This window comes from Stegostoma tigrinum, chromosome 11 (genome assembly GCF_030684315.1).
Source record: "Stegostoma tigrinum isolate sSteTig4 chromosome 11, sSteTig4.hap1, whole genome shotgun sequence".
NCBI classification, from domain to species: domain Eukaryota; kingdom Metazoa; phylum Chordata; class Chondrichthyes; order Orectolobiformes; family Stegostomatidae; genus Stegostoma; species Stegostoma tigrinum.
Window position 1 is genome coordinate 77,872,446 of NC_081364.1, and position 16,889 is coordinate 77,889,334.

Below are 16,889 nucleotides of genomic sequence, written 5' to 3' on the forward strand. Positions count from 1 at the left end.
TCCGTGGACATGCTGTGTCAGGATATCCTGACTGAATCCTGTCTCCCTTGCCCTGACTGCGAACTGTTTCCCTGAGACTTTGCGACGTGACCATTTGGTCGAAACATGTGTTTGTTGCCACAGCTGCTGACCAGCCCTTGACTGTCTGCTGGTAATAACAGTGCTAAGCTGCCTGGCTTATGCCTGTGATAAACACCAGGCAAGACAGGAGCACTGTGAGACATTAGGTTCTAGTTGAGACTTCAAAGTGCAAAAATGCCAGGGAAAGGCAGAGATAGTGTGGCAGAACACATCTCAGGTGCTGAAAAGTTTGTAGAGTTCTGTCAGCAAGAATGTACTTTGTGCACAGGCAATTCTGCATCTTGATGTAGCATTTTTATTTAACTTCTGGCTCATTTCACTAAATCTGCAAATATTTGGCAGCACAGTGGCTCAGTGGTTAGCACTGCAGCCTCACAGCGCCAGGGACCCGGGTTCAATTCCAGCCTCGGGCGACTGTCTGTGTGGAGTTTGCACATTCTCCCTGTGTTTGCGTGGGTTTCCTCCGGGTGCTCCGGTTTCCTCCCACAGTCCAAAGATGTGCAGGTTAGGTGGATTGGCCATGCTAAATTGCCCATAGTGTTAGAGGGGTGTGTGGGTTATAGGGAGATGGGTCTGGGTGGGATTCTTCAAGGGGCGGTGTGGACTTGTTGGGCCGAAGGGCCTGTTTCCACACTGTAGGGAATCTAATCTAATCTAATCTAATCTCTTGGTCTGGCTAATGTGAGAAGTGGTAATCTGATGAAACTCACAGGCCTTGACGTGGGAAAAATAAAGCAGTCGCATGCACACTTGTTTGATTGGTTGCTCTTGCACTCAAATGAAAAACATGCGTTGTATACACCATCTTCTTTCCTGGCTCAGTGTTTCCAAAATCTCTAGATCAATACATCCCAAGTCGTCATCATCAGAGTCAAAACGAGTGAATACTTCGATAGCTTCATTTTTTTTCTGAAATGCTATTTGTAGTGAGGTAGTGTTGGCAGGCTATTTTCTTTTACTTCTGATGCCATGTGTGGATTTTCAGGGATGGTGTTGGTGGGAAGATGCGGCATGTGCCAGGGATGAGGCACTAACATTCAGAGCAAGTGCTGAACATGCACAAAAGGAGAGATTAACAGGTACCTTGGAACAAGCATAGTTGGAGAAGGTTGGGTGAGAGTACTGAGAGAAAGCACTTTGGTGGCAGCACCAGGACACGTGTTTGATTCCAGCCGTGGGTGACTGACTGCCTGTGTGGAGTTTGCACATTCTCCCTGTGTCTGTGGGTTTCCTCAGAGTGCTCCCACAGTCCAAAGATGCGCAGGTTAGGTGGATTAGCCATGTTAAATTGCCTGTAATGTTTAGGGAGAGGTAGTTCAGGTGGGTTATAGATCGGGCTGGGATGCTCTGAGGTTTGGTGTGGACTTGTCGGGCTGAAGGGCTGTTATGGTTCCAGAGTGTTGAGCAGATGGTGGAGAATCTGAGATAACAGGCCAACTAGGACTGAAGGAACAGGAAGTCTGATGTCTCAGGCCGAGACACCCTTCTTCAAGTTTTGATCAGGCTGTTTTTTAAACTTGGTTTAATGAGACTGTACCGTTCCTGGAAACACTGCAATACCAGGATGATGCGTGGAGAGGATGGAGCAAGCCCCTGTTCCAATTCCTGCTCCAAAAATCAGTTTGACATAGGGTCCTTAAGTAAAGGACATGTCACATATTAAAGCTGATAAGAACAGATTTTTTTTATTTGAAAAAATATACTTCATTCATAAGATGTACAAAAAATAAAACACATTTATACACCTACCCAGTCATGCAAGCTGCTCCTGGTTACCCAGGGGGCTACGTACACCAACTAAAGGAAAAAAACAAAACAAAGCAAAAGCAAAACAAAAGAAAAAATACCCTGGCAGTCGTCTCCCGGCACAGTCCCCGTTGGCCCCCTGACCAGTTGGGGAAGGCGTAAGCTGGGCCCAGTTACCAGATAGGGCCCTTTTTTCTATTCTGGACGAGGGGTTTCATACGGTGGTCTTTCTCCACCGTGCCTTGGCGTTAGCTGCCCCAAGCTTTCATGTGTCCCTCAGCACGTAGTCCTGAGCCTTGGAGTGCGCCAGTCTGCAAAACGCGGTCGGGGTCAGTTCTTTCAGCTGGCAGACCGGCAAGTCGTGGGCAGACCAAAGAGCGTGTTTCACCGCATTGATGGTCCTCCAGGCGCAGTTGATGTTGGTCTCGGTGTGCGTCCCGGGAAACAGCCCGTAGAGCACGGAGTCCCATGTCACGGAGCTGCTCGGGATGAACCTCGACAAATACCACTGCATCCCCCTCCAGACCTCCTGCGCATAGGCACACTCCAGAAGGAGGTGATCCACAGTCTCGTTACCCCCCCCCCCCGCACCGCCGCAGCTGCCTCGGACAGCGTGCGGTGGCGCAGAGATTCCGGGCATGCATAAAGGATCTCACTGGCAGAGCCTCTCTCTCTGCCAGCCAATCAATGTCCTTGTGCTTGTTTGAAAGTTCTGGCGATGAGGCATTCTGCCAAACGACTGTGGCAGTCTGCGGGGGGGAGCCACACGACGGGATCCACCCTCTCCTTTTCTCGAAGGGCCTCGAGGATACTACGTGCTGACCACTGCCTGACGGCCTTGTGGTCAAAGGTGTTTCCTTTCAAAAATTTCTCCACGAAGGACAGGTGGTACGGGACAGTCCAACTACTCGGAGCGTTCCGCAGCAATCAGGCCAGGCCCATCCTTCGCAATACCAGGGACAGGTAGAACCTCAGTAAGTAGGGACACTTGGTGTTTGCGTACTGAGGATCTACGCACAGCTTGATGCAGCTGCACACAAAGGTAGCCATCAGGGCGAGGCTGGCGTTCGGTACATCCTTTCCCCCATTTTCAAGGTCTTTGCACATGGTGTTCCTGTGGACCTGGTCCATCCTTGACCCCCACATGAAGTGGAAAATGGCCTGGGTGACCGCAGCGGCGCAGGTCTAGGGAATAGGCCAGGCCTGGGCCACATACAACAGTACCGAAAGCCCCTCGCACCTGACAACCAGGTTTTTACCTGCGATCGAGAGGGACCGGAATGTCCACCTGCCTAGCTTCTGCCTCAGTTTGGAGATACGCTCCTCCCAAGTCTTCGTGCACGCCCCAGCTCCACTGAACCAAACACCCAGCACCTTCAGGTAGTCTGTCCAGACGGTGAAGGGGATGAAGGAGCGGTCGTCCCAGTTCCCGAAGAACATGGCCTCGCTCTTACCCCTATTGACTTTGGCACCCGAGGCCAGTTCAAACTGGCTGCAGATGCCCAACAGCCGACTCACCGACCGACGATCAGTGCAGAAGATGGCGACATCGTCCATGTACAAGGAGGTCTTGACCTGAAGGCCTCCGCTGCCTGGGATAATCACGTCCTTCAGGCTCACGTCCTTCCTGATGGATGCAGCGAAGGGCTCCATCCAGCACACGTACTCAGCAGGAGAGAGCGGGCAGCCCTGCCTGACTCCAGATCTGACGGGAAGACTGTCCGATTCCCACCCGTTGATCGAGACTGTGCTAATGATGTTGGTGGAGAGCAGTCGGATCCAAATGCGGATGCCCTTTCCAAACCCCAATTTGGAGAGGATGTCCCTCATGTAAGCATGGGAGACCCTGTTGAAGGCCTTCTCCTGGTCCAGGCTGACGAGGCTGGTGTCCACCCGCCTGTCCTGTACGTAGGCGATCATATCCCTGATGAGCACGAGGCTCTCGGCGATCTTCCTGCCCGGCACAGCACAGGTTTGGTCAGGGTGAATCACCGACTCCAGGACAGACCTGACACGGTTGGCTATGACCTTGGCCAGGATTTTGTAGTCCACGTACAATAGTGAAATGGGACGCCATTTCTTAATTTCTTCCCTCTCACCCTTCCTCTTGTAAATGAGGGTGATGATGCCCTTCCTCATGGACTTGCACATTTCCTCTGCCCGAAGTGCACGATCGCACACCTCCAGCAGGTCCTGGCTGACCAGGTCCCACAGAGCGGAATACAGCTCGACCAGTCTTATTCCGTCGCTCTCGGGATTGTTATTCCTCTCAAAGGACTTGAGGGCTCTGGTCAGCTCGTCCAGGGATATCATCCGGTCCAGCCACTCCCTTGTGCCGTCGTCTAAGACCTCCGTGATAGATGACAGGAATGACTCGGAGGCTGTGCTGTCCGTGGGCTTCGCGTTGTACAGTCTGGTATAGAAGGATCTGCCGATCCTCAAAATGTCAGGCCAAGACGATGTCACCGAGCCGTCGTCCTCCTTCAGCCAGCTAAGCACAGAGCTCTCTTTGCGCACCTTCTGAAAGAAGAACCGCGAGCGTGTCTTGTCGTGCTCCACAGAGCGGACCCTGGACCAGAAGATTATCCTGGCGGCCTCCGCGACGAAGAGGGAGGCTTGCTGGCCCCTCACCTCACGGAGGTCCTCCGTGACATCGACCCCCATCGACTGCAGAAGGAGCAGGTTCTGCATCCTTCTCTGGAGTCGCGACAGCTTTCCCTGCCTCTCTCTCGCCTTCCGAACACCCTTGAGGACAAAGAACCCCTTGATGTTCTCCTTCACCATCTCCCACCAGTCGCCCAGAGACTCAAAGAGGGGTTTCACGGTTCTCCAGCCAGCATACTCCCTCTTGAGCTCCTCGACGTTCTCTGGGGTCAACAAAGTTGTGTTGAGCTTCCACGTCACCTTGCTGGCCTGCTGGTCGTCCTGTAAGTGACAGTTGGCCAGCAGGAGGCAGTGGTCAGAGAAGAATACCGGCTCGATGCTGGTGGACCTGACCGAGAACACCTGCGACACAAACAGGAAGTCTATCCTTGAGCTGACAGACCCGTCTGGCCGTGACCAGGCGTGTCTCCACTGCACTCCATCTGCAGGGATGCAGAAGACGTCGAGCAGCTTGGCGTCCTTCACCGTGACCATCAGGAATCTGGACGTGACACCCAGCTTACTCCCCCCACCTGCTGTCCCCAGGCCGGATCTTCCATCTGTATCGATGATGCAGTTGAAGTCTCCACCTAGGATGACCGGTGTGGACGTCGCCAGCAGAGGTGGAAGGCACTGCAGGACGGCCAACTGCTTACTCCGTACTGCTGGGGCATACATGTTGATCAGCCTCAGGGAATCGTTCCTGTAGGTGACATCAGCCACTAGGAGGCGCCCCCCACCACCTCCTGAACTTGAGAGATGGTGAAGTTGTGCCCCCGCAGCAGAATAGCCAGGCCCGAGGAGCGACAGTCGTTACCCCCCAACCAGATCGAAGGCCCACAGGTCCAGGCTCCCGACCATTTCCCGTACCTGCTGAGGTGCGGTATCCCACACTCCTGCTGAAACAGGAGGTCTGTCTTGACGGTGGTCAGGTAGGCCAACATGGATGCACATCTTGCTGTGGACTTGACCCTGTGCACATTAACACTCGCAACTCGTACCCCCATTGTGGGCAAGGACCACAGTACCCTCCCCGAGTCCAAGGTCCAGTCCCTCCATCTGTCCCTTCATGCCCATTACCCAGGCGAACTGCTGGATGCTCTCTGGGCTCAGGAAACCATCCGTGCTGCCTTCCGGGTCGCGTCCCACCGTCGGGGGTTCGGACGCAGGAGAGTCCGGCTCTGGGTCAGACTGGGGACACACTGTTCCCTGCTTCCCTTCTGATGGTTCCAGAGGGCCCTCCAGGGCCCCAGTGGCGCGTGGCTGGGTGTCGGAGGGAGCCTCAGGATGCCTCCCGTCCCCTGGAAGCCGGGTGCTGCTTTCCTTCTCCCTGGAAATCTTCACCTTCTGCTTTGGGCGGACCTCCTCTGAATCCCCCTCGTCAGAGGAGCTCTTATAGCACCCCTGTAGCTGCCTCTTCCCGCCTGATGGTTGCGGTGCTGGGGCCCGCCTTCCTCCTTGCCTTCCAGACTGTCGTCCACTACCATGAGTCACCTGTCGCCTCCTCCATCGACTCCGGGTTGTTGGCGGGGGGGTGCAGATCCTGCAGGGGCGCTTTGCTGGCCTCGGGTCCATCCTGCGGGGCTTGTCCCTCCTGCACGACCTGGCCCTCCTGCACACTAGGGGGTCCTTGCAGGGGCCTGGTGCCTTCCTCTCCTCCAGGGGGCTGGCCTGCATTGCCCCTGCCGGCGACCTGGGCGTAGGTGGTCCCCCGGCATGGGCATGCCCTGTAGAGGTGGCCCACTTCCCGACAAATGTTGCAGCTTTTTTTCTTTTGGGCAATCCTTTGCGAGGTGTCCCTCCTCCCTGCAGTTCCTGCAGATGGTGGCTTTGCAGTCGGCCGCCACGTGACCTGACCTACCACAGGCATGGCAGACTTTGGGTTGCCCTGCGTAGGTCAAGTAGCCCCTGCTCCCGCTGATTGTGAATCTGGAGGGTGGGTGTATGATGTTCCCATCCGTGTCCGTCCTCAGCGTCACCCTGACCTGTCTTTTCTGGTCCAGATCCCGAAGGGTCCATTATGTTGGGTAGGTCCCCTTCCACCTTCACGTACCTTCCAAGGAAGGTCAGGACATCAACTGCTGGCACATGCGGGTTGTCCATGTGTGCAGTCACCATACGGCTCCTCTGCACTGGCATCACGAACAGCGGGACGGCTGTCAGTACAGAGAGGAGGCCCTCACCACTTTTCTCCTTGAAAACCTCCAGGAAGCGCTCGCAAAGCTTGGCACTCCTGAATGTTACATCAAAGAATTCTCCCCCGGGGATATCCTGCAGGCAGTAAATGTCCGTGGCACAAAACCCACAACAGTCCAACAGGACCCTCTTCTCAAAGAAGGTCCGGTCCACAGGTGCACCTTCATCCACTTTCTCCACAGAAACTTCCACAGTGTTCTGGACCCCCTGACCGGGGACACGAGCCCTCGCCACAGCCATCGTTGCAGGTCAGCTGCTCCCGTCATTGCCTGCATCATTCTCTGTCATTGTCTGCATCAGCTGTCCTTACGGGCAGCTTCACCAATCCCAGCCGCTGTGCTCTTCCTTCTGCCCTGTAAATTTCTCATCATGCAAATCTCTCCTGAGGGCCACGAATGATTCTATTTCCAGTGCCCTCACAGGCAGTGCATGGCTGGCAGGAACCACTTGATGATGGTGGGTCTACTTCCCTCGATTAAATATGACTCTTCAGTACAAAAAAGACGAATCACCACCCCTTCCCTCCAAACCCATCCCACCCCATCTGTTTCTTTGGAATGTGTAACTGCCTGCAGTGTCAATGTGCCTGCAGTTGCTAAAAGGGTCTGATTTTGTGCTGTTCTATTCTGTGCACTAAACAAACTGAACTGTTTGCAAAGCAATAAATGCCTGCCTCTTCCCAAATCAAATCAAAGCAAATACTTGAAACAAATTCTAATTCTGATCAAGTTATATCCCTGTCAGGAAGTACTGGGTCACAATTATAAACAGAATTTCTTAGACTAATCCATCTGACCGAGAATATATGAACTCTGGTCCCCAAACCACTCCAACATGTGGAACATCACTCCTCTCCCTTCATGGAAATGAACAGCGTGATGGTGGATATTAAGTTCAGTACATTGAATAAGTCACAAATGGTTTGGCTTCGACTCCATACATTCCAATTACAATCTGCTAATTTAGAATTGCAAATTAAGATCCAAGAGCTGTAGAGATATAAAGGATGGAAACAGACTGATTGCTGCAACTTGTCTATTCGAACCAGATATCCTAAATTATTTTAGTCCCATTTCCCAGCATTTGTCCCGTATCCCTCAGTCCCCTTCCTATTCATTTACCAATCCTGGTGCCGTTTAAGAGCTGGGATTGTACCACCTCCTCCATACATGCAGCATTCTGTACATGTAAAACTGTCCCTCGGGTCCCTTTTAAATCTTTCGCCTCTCAACTTAAACCCATGCTGTCAGGTTTGGATTCCTTTCCCTGAGGGAAAGGTTTTGCCAATTCACCCTATCCAAGCCCCTCATGATTTTATAAACCTCTGTAAGGTCACACCTCAGCCTATGACGTTCCAGGGAATCAGCCCCAGTCTATTCAGCCTCCTCTCCCTGTAGCTCAAACCATTCATTCCAAGCACCATCCTTGTAAATCTTTTTTTTCTGAAACCTTTCAGTTTAACAACTTTCCTGTAACAGGGATATTATAACTGAGTGCAGTATTCTAAAAGTGGCAATGTTCTGTACATCTGCATCGTAACGTCCAAACTCCGCTACTCAACACAATAAAAGCAAGTATGCCAAATGCCTTCTTCGCCACCCTGTCTAACTGTGAGTCCACTTTCAACGAACAATGCATCTGCACCCCAATGTCTCTTTTTGGTGACACTCCACAAAGGCTGACCATTAACCTGTAAGTCCTGCCCTAGTTTGCCTTACCAAGTCGCATCACCTCACATTTATCTGAACACTGCCTGCCACTCATTGGCCCATTGGCCCATCTGATCAAGGTCCCGTTCTACTCTGAGATAACATTCCTCACTGTCCACAACAACATGAAATTTGGGGCCATCTGCAAACTTACTAACCATCCCTCCTGTGCTTCCATCTAAATCATTTATATAAAATTATGGACAAGCAGTGTCCCAGCACTGATTCTCGTGACACACCACAGGTCACAGGTCTCCAGTCCAATATATAACACTCTACCGTCACTCTGTGCCTCCTGCCTTCAAGCCAGTCTTGGATCCAAACCACTAGCTTCCACTGGATTCCATGTGATCTAACCAGCCTACCATGAGGAACTTTTTCAAACACCTTTCCGAAGTGCATCCAAACAATGTTTACCCTCTCTGCCTTCATCAATCTTCTTTGTCACCTCTGCAAAATACTCAAGTTAGTGGGATTTGATTTACATCACACCAACACCAGAGTCAGATGACTGGGAACAGCATATGAAGCAAAATGTGTACATGAGATAACAAAGTGTGGAGCTGGATGAACACAGCAGGCCAAACAGCCCACAGCCAGCAGCCCCAGAGGACACAGCCACGCTGAGCCCTGCCAAATTTTCACCATTCCCCAGACCTCCCACTGATGAGGTCAAACGGTTAGTCCCCAATAAGGGGCTCACCTTTGTCCCCATTCACCCACACATCCACGAAAGGCAGTCATGTTGGAACATCGAGCAGTTTTGTTTTTCTGCCACCTTTGCCTCTCCAGCTATCTTCTCCTCTATCCAAGATAATAAAGTGGGAAGCTGGATGAGCACCACAGGCCAAGCAGCATCTCAGGAGCACAAAAGCTGACGTTTCGGGCCTAGACCTTTCATCAGAGAGGGGGATGGGATGAGGGTTCTGGAATAAATAGGGAGAGAGGGGGAGGCGGACCAAAGATGGAGAGAAAAGAAGATAGGTGGAGAGGAGCGTATAGATGGGGAGGTAATGAGGGGATAGGTCAGTCCAGGGATGATGCACAGGTCAAGAAGGTGGGATGCAGTTAGTAGTTAGGAAATGGAGGTACGGCTTGGGGTTGGAGGAAGGGATGGGTGAGAGGAAGAACAGGTTAGGGAGGCAGAGACAGAGTGAGCTGGTTTTGGGATGCAGTGGATGGAGAGGAAGGGCTGGGCTGGTTGTGTGGTGCAGTGGGGGGAGGGGACGAACCGGGCTGGTTTTGGGATGTGGTGGGGGAAGGGGAGATTTTGAAGCTGGTGAAGCCCACATTGATACCATTGGGCTGCAGGGTTCCCAAGTGGAATATGAGTTGCTGTTCCTGCAACCTTCAGGTGGCATCATTGTGGCACTGCAGGAGGCCCATGGACATGTCATCTAAAGAATGGGAGGGGGAGTTGAAATGGCTCGTGACGGGGAGGTGCAGTTGTTTATTGCGAACCGAGCGGAGGTGTTCTGCAAAGCGGTCCCCAAGCCTCCGCTTGGTTTCCCCAATGTAGAGGAAGCCACACCGGCTACAATGGATACAGAATACCACATTGGCAGAGGTGCAGGTGAACCTCTGCTTAATATGGAAAGTCATCTTGGGGCCTGGGATAGGGGTGAGGGAGGAGGTGTGGGGGCAAGTGTAGCATTTCCTGTGGTTGCAGGAGAAGGTGCCGGGTGTGGTGGGGTTGGAGGGCAGTGTGGAGCGAGCAAGGGAGTCACGGAGAGAGTGGTCTCTCTGGAAAGCAGACAAGGGTGGGGATGGAAAAATGTCTTGGGTGGTGGGGTCGGATTGTAGATGGCGGAAGTGGCGGAGGAAGATGCGTTGTATCCGGAGGTTGGTGGGGTGGTGTGTCAGAACGAGGGGGATCCTCTTTGGGCGGTTCTGGTGGGGGGCGGGGTGTGAGGAATGTGTTGCGGGAAATGTGGGAGATGCGGTCAAGGGCGTTCTCGACCACTGTGGGGGGAAAGTTGCGGTTCTTGAAGAACTTGGACATCTGGGATGTGCGGGAGTGGAATGCCTCATCCTGGGAGCAGATACGGCGGAGGAGGAGGAATTGGGAATAGGGGATGGAGAACCCTCTATCCATCTCCCCTATCCATCTTTGATTCGCCTCTCCCTCTATCCCTATTTATGTCAGAACCCTCTCCACATCCCCCTTTTCTGATGAAGGGTCTCGGCCTGAAACATCAGCTTTTGTGCTCCTAAGATGCTGCTTGGCCTGCTGTGTTCATCCAGCTCCACACTTTGTTATCTCGGATTCTCCAGCATCTGCAGTTCCCATTATCTCTGATACAAAATGTGTACACTACTGGTTAAAAATACTGAAATAATTTCATTGTCTTCAACTTTAAAATCAAAGGCTGGAGTCTGCAGCTCAAAAGATATCAGAAGCACTGGGGTGAGGGGAAGCCCACAGTTCAGGAAATGCCCAGGAATCAGGGTGATGTCACTAGGCAATTGCCTGTGTGTGATAACATCACCCACTTGAACACAGAGCATTCGGGTCTGCACAAACAGGTGGTCTGCACGAAGGATGTGAGGGTGTGTGGAGTGATCAAAAGGATATTGATTAGAATGATTCAGGAACTGAGGGATATTAGTTGTAAGGTCAGGTTGGAGAAACTGAGGTTTTTCTGCACAAAGCGAACGAGACCGATGATCTTTGACAAAGATGTCAAGGTCTATAATACTCCTGAACATCCCAGATGTCTTCTTTTTTCAAAAACTGCAACTTCCCCTCATTTCCCGCAAGTCATCCCTCTCGCCCACTATTCACAATAATAACCAAAACAGGGTACCCCTCGTCCTCACGTACCACCCAACCATCCTCCAAATCCAACGCATCATCCTCCGCCATTTCCGCCATCTGCAATCCGACCCCACCACCAAAAACATTTTTCCGTTCCTACCCTTATCTGCTTTCCAGAAGGACCACGCTCTCCGTGACTCCCTTGTCTGCTCCACACTCCCCTCCAGCCCCACCAAACCCTGGCACTTTTCCCTGCAACCGAAGCAAGTGCCATACCTGCCCTATATCTCCCCCTTCGCCCCGATCCCTGGCCCGAGGAAGACTTTTCACATCAAACAGATGTTCATCTGCACATTTGTCAATGTTATATACTGTATCCGCTGTTCCCGTTGCGGCCTCCTCTACATCAGGGAAACCAAGCGGAAGCTTGGAGACCACTTTGCAGAACACCAATGCTCTGTTCGCAACAAACAACTACACCTCCCAGTCGCAAACCAATTTCCACCACCACCCGCAACTCCTCGGATGGCATGTACATCCTGGGCCTCCTGAATTGCCACAATGATGCCACCTGAAAGATGCAGGAACAGCATCTCATATTTCGCTTGGGAACTCTGCAGCCCAAGGGTGTATCAATGTGGATTCCACAAGCTTCAAAATCTCCCCTCCCTCACCCACATGCCAAAACCAACCCAGCCAGTCCCTACCTCCCTAACCATTTTTCCCATCTCAAGCCCCACCCCCATCCCCTATCCACTATCCTCACCCAACACCACCACCCCAACGACCTGTCCGTCCTCCCTGGACTGACCTATCTCCCCCTAACTCCACATCGACATTCACCTTCACTGGTTCTAACCCCAACTCTTTGACCTGCCTGTCTCCTCTCACCCTATCTTCTCCTTTATCCATCTTCGATCCGCCTCCCCATCTCCCTATTTATTTCAGAAGCCCCTTCCCCTCCCCCATTTCTGAAGAACGGTCCGAACCCGAAACATCAAACTTTCCTGTCCCCCTGATGCTGCTTGGCCTGCTGTGTTCATCCAGCTTCACACCGTGTTATCTCGGATGCTTGGAGACTGCTTTGTGGAGCACCTACACTTCCCCCTCACTGACCAACCCCCACCCCCTCTTCCCATCTAGACTCACCTCACCTCTACTAGCCTCATTCCTGCCTCCTCAACCTGTCTGTCTTCCCTCCCACTACCCGCCCCTCCCTCCTCACTGACCAACCCCCGTCAAATCTCCCTACCTACACTCACCTTTACTGGCTTTATCCCCAACTCCTTGACCTGTCCATCCTCTCTCCACCTATCTGCTCCACTGTCTACCTTCTATTACTGCCTCCCCCTCTCTCTATTTATTTCAGTGCTCTGTTCCCCTACTTTTTTACTGAAGAAGGGTCCAGACCTGAAACATCAGCTTTCCTGCTCCTTTGATGCTGCCTGGCCTGCTATGTTCATCCAGCTCCACACCTTGTTATCTCAGATTCTAGCACCGGCAGTTCCTGCTGCCCCCATCACCATTTATGATTGGCTCTAGCAGGATAGTTGGCCTGTTGATCTTGCAATCATTCCACCCTGTCTGTAATGCATTAGTTCTGCTGTTTGTAATGCAAGCAGTCAAATGCAGTATCTATAACAGTTGGCATCAGTTTTAGGTACACATGGTTCTGACTCCGGCACGTTTGCCTGCACTCGTCACTGAGCCATTGACCAGCTTCATGGGAATCATAGACTGAGGGGATATCCGGGACAAAGAGTCACAGATTCTGGTGGAATACAATTCTGCTTCTGCTGCTGCTGTGGTTTCCATCACCACATGGATGCCCAGTTTGGAGCTGCAATAAGTGCAACGTAATGTCCCCCAGTTCAGACCGAGTCCCCATCGCCCTTGTACGCAGTGACCGACTCTGTTTTCTGATGTGGCAACACTACCATTTGAATATTCTTATTCTTCTGACGGTCTTTCTGTGCTGTCACGTCTCCAATTTGTTACATTCCTCAAAACACATTTAACATATTCATCTGAATCTTTTCCCTTCCACTGGGGGCACCTTCGGGTGGCACGGTGGCGTAGTGGTTAGCACTGCTGCTTCACAGTGCCCAGGATGTAGGTTCAATTCCAACGGTCTGTGAAGAGTTTGCATATTCTCCCCGTGTCTGTGTGGGTTTCCTCCAGGTGGTTGGCTTTGCACCCACAGTCTAAAGATGTGCGGGCTAGCTGAATTGGCCACGCTAAATTGTGCAGAGTGTTGAGGGATGTGTAGGTTAGGTTGGTAACAAGGGGATTGGTCTGGATGGGGTGCTCTGAGGGTCGGTGTGGACTTGTTAGGCTGGAGGACATGCTTCCACACTGTAGGAAGGTTTTTAAAGTGAATGTTTCTCTCCCTGACCATGACTAAGAGCTCTGCAGTGTCAGTGATGCCAGCGTTATGTCGTTTGGAACCAATGCATTTGTGCACCTTGCGGTGTCACTCACTTCTCGGTGTTTGGTGATCCGTGTTGGACAGGGCAGTTGAGCAACTTTGACACACTTTTTCAGAATTTATTCAAAAACACAAATTGCTGAAGAAACTCAGCAGGTCTGGCAGCATCCGCAGAGTGAAAGCAAAGTTAAGCTGTTGGACCCAGTGATGACTTTTCAAAGCTCCCAGTTTCTGCAGCAATTTTTCTTTCTTCAGATTTCCAGCATGCACGGTGCTTTGTTTTGTTGAAAATTCAGTCAGTGCCGATTCATTTCTGGAGAAACTCAGCAGGTCTAGGAGACAGAGAAACAGAGTTAAGGTTTCAAGTCTAGTGAGACCCTTGTTCAGAACTAGAAAGGATTGGAAAATGATCTTTTTAATACCTTGACAGAGGTAGAGGAGTGGTGACAGGAACCAGAGGGTGTGGGGACGCCGTATAAGATACAATGGGCTTTTAATTGTGGTGAAAGAGGAGCAGATGTACAGTGGGAATAAATAAAGGTGTGAATGGGGGAGATGGGTTCTCTCTATTGAGTGCAATGTTAACAAGACTCAAACAAGACAAAGTCACATCTTCTGCATCATATTGTGTTCAACATGTCTCCATTAATAACTCTGAATGTCATGTGCATATATAAGCAATCTTATCTATCTGCACACGCACTGATTAAACAGTGTATATAAAATCATTTCTCCTCCATTCCATTTCAAACTACCGTGTTTTGTTTACATTGTCACTCACCATTCCTTCAGCCAAATTTATTCTGTTTCTTTCTCTGTGTTTTATTTTATTCCGTCTATGAAGAAGAAATTGCCTACTGGGCGATATCACGTTAATCCTGCCCAGTCTGCACAGCCACTGTCCCCTCTCCATTTCTGTTTCTGAATCACTCACATAAATATGTCTCTGACCCTTTAATCCCAATAAGCAAAGCAATTGGAAATGTAATGCTTGCTTTTGGGCGAAAGCCAAAAAATCGGTAAAAGAAAAGCTGTATAAACTGCAAAAAAAGTTGTTTGTAACTTTAGAAGCAAATTATTGAAAGTGTTGTGTTAAAGATAAAATGATGCCCTATTAGGGCAATGAGAGGAAAGTTCAGCGAAATCCACATTTCCTGTCTTTCTCTAGGCAGTTGTGGCCAGAGACAGGGTTTAGATTGGCAGGTGTTGTGGTGGAGGAGACATCAGTGCAGTAACAACCTCTCGATTGGCTCTCAGGAACGCGGTTACATGTGATATCGCATGTGGATGACACGGCAGAATCATTGAGCCTGTGCAGAGAAAGCATCACCTTTCTCCTCTAACTCTATCATTGTGAGAGTAATTGGAGATGGGCACTAAGACCAATAGCAGGCGATGTCAGCATCCCACACAGAACAGGTATTGTTGTTACATTAAAAGTGTCAGAGTGAAAGGGGTTAACTGGAGCTGTTTGTTCCGTGACTGGAATTAATGTCAGTCTCCATGGATACTAACTGTGTCACTGGAGGGTTTCACTCTGCTATTAATAAGGGGTTTCTTCCAATGCGCTATCCCGTAGTATCCGTGGCTGTGTCATCCTCAACACGATTGGGATCAGCAGCTCCAGGGAGAGGGAGAGATCAGAATCTGTGACCAGCAGATTGGGATGTTCCAATAATGGTTCAGAATCTCAGAACCACACACCGGAATGTTACAACAATGTACCAGAATCTGGGAGGAATATATTGGAATGTTCCAGCAATGGACAGGAGTTTATCCGATAGCCTTTACTGGCTTTCGATCGATTGGTTCCCGTTAACATGGCGAATAGAAGCTGTACTGATGGTTATTCAGGCTGGTTACTATCCCATCCTCGCTATTGTTGGTGTTCCTGGTAAGTCTCTCTATCTCTGTCCATTCATTTATTCTGTAAAACTTTGTGAACAGCATCTCAATTTCTATGATCTATATCTGGAAAAGATGTAAACTACTGTATTCACTTTCAATTACAAACTCTATTCTTATTCCATGGCTTTTTTCACCTTCACTTACAAACACCCGCGGAGCAACAAAAGTGTTCATAACCAGCATTGGCCCATTTTTTCCTGATCTGATTTATATCACAATATTCCCTTCATCACCAATAATATTCCCACTTTTCACTTCTTATTCAATGCTCTTTCTGAATAAACTGAAATCTGCTCCTTTCCAGTTGCAGTTCTCTTCTGGCCACACTTGCAGTGACTAATATTTTAATTGTGTACTTATTCTTATCTCTCCCTGGTCCTATGTCAGTTGCAAAGTGTGAGGGCAGTTTGATTCTAAAATGAGGTGGTTACAGCTTTGTATCACTGGTTTCAGCATAACCCGTCAATAGCCATGAGTGGGGACCATGTCCATCATCTCCTCAGTGCAGTGCTCCAATGTATTCATTTGGTGACAGAGGACATCTCTCTTCACCTCACCCCCACTGACCCGCTGCTGAGTGGGAGACATTACTCTGTCTCCACAGAAGAAGACACAGAAAATCTTCCAGAAATTCCACAGGGCAGAGTGACTGTGAAAATGAGAAACTGTGGAAGATTAGAATTAATAAAGAGGAATTACACAAAACTAATTGAACTGAAGTTTGCTACTTTGCTCTGGTGCGTCCCAGAGTATACATGGAGGTGGCAATAGAGCTAGTGAAAGAGTTACAGGGCTATACAGCTCTTCAGTCTGACCAGTCCATGTCAAACATAATCCCAAACTATCCGAGTCCCACCTGCCTGGGCTTGGTCCATACCTCTCCAATTGCTTCCTGTTCATGCAATTATCCAAATGTCATTTAAAACGTAACTGCAAGAAAGAATTATTTGCTACCATACAGAAGTCTTAAGATTGTGGAATTTCATGTTCCTGCAGATTGGAAAATAACTGTTGTAATCCAGATAAAATCCGGAGTGGGAGGGGAAAAAATGAAAATTTGGACAACTTGTTGCCATTTATGAGGAAATATTGGAATCTTTTATGAGGACTGTGAAAACTTGTCACTTGGGGAATCATATTATGACTTGGCAAAGTCAACTTAGGTTAGGAAAGGGAAATCATCTTTGATAAACCTGTGGAGTTTGTGTTAATTAAAGCATCCACAAATTTTGGACCTGCGTCCAAATTATCCCCAGAAACATCTTCCATTGCTGCTTCACAGTCTTCCCTGCTAAGATTGTATTCCTCTAATTTTGACCTGTTCGCCCGTCATGTCTTTGCAGTTTCATTCCTCAATTATAATCAAGTCACATCCAAATGTGAGCAATACATTTAAACTGAAAAAGGGAGGCTTGAGAGA

General features: G+C 50.0%; 1 pseudogene; it reads right to left on the bottom strand.

The window, feature by feature from the left end:
* Positions 1–1,607: 1,607 nt before the first annotated feature.
* On the bottom strand, positions 1,608–1,782 carry LOC132210270 (U2 spliceosomal RNA; annotated as a pseudogene).
* Positions 1,783–16,889: the final 15,107 nt, after the last annotated feature.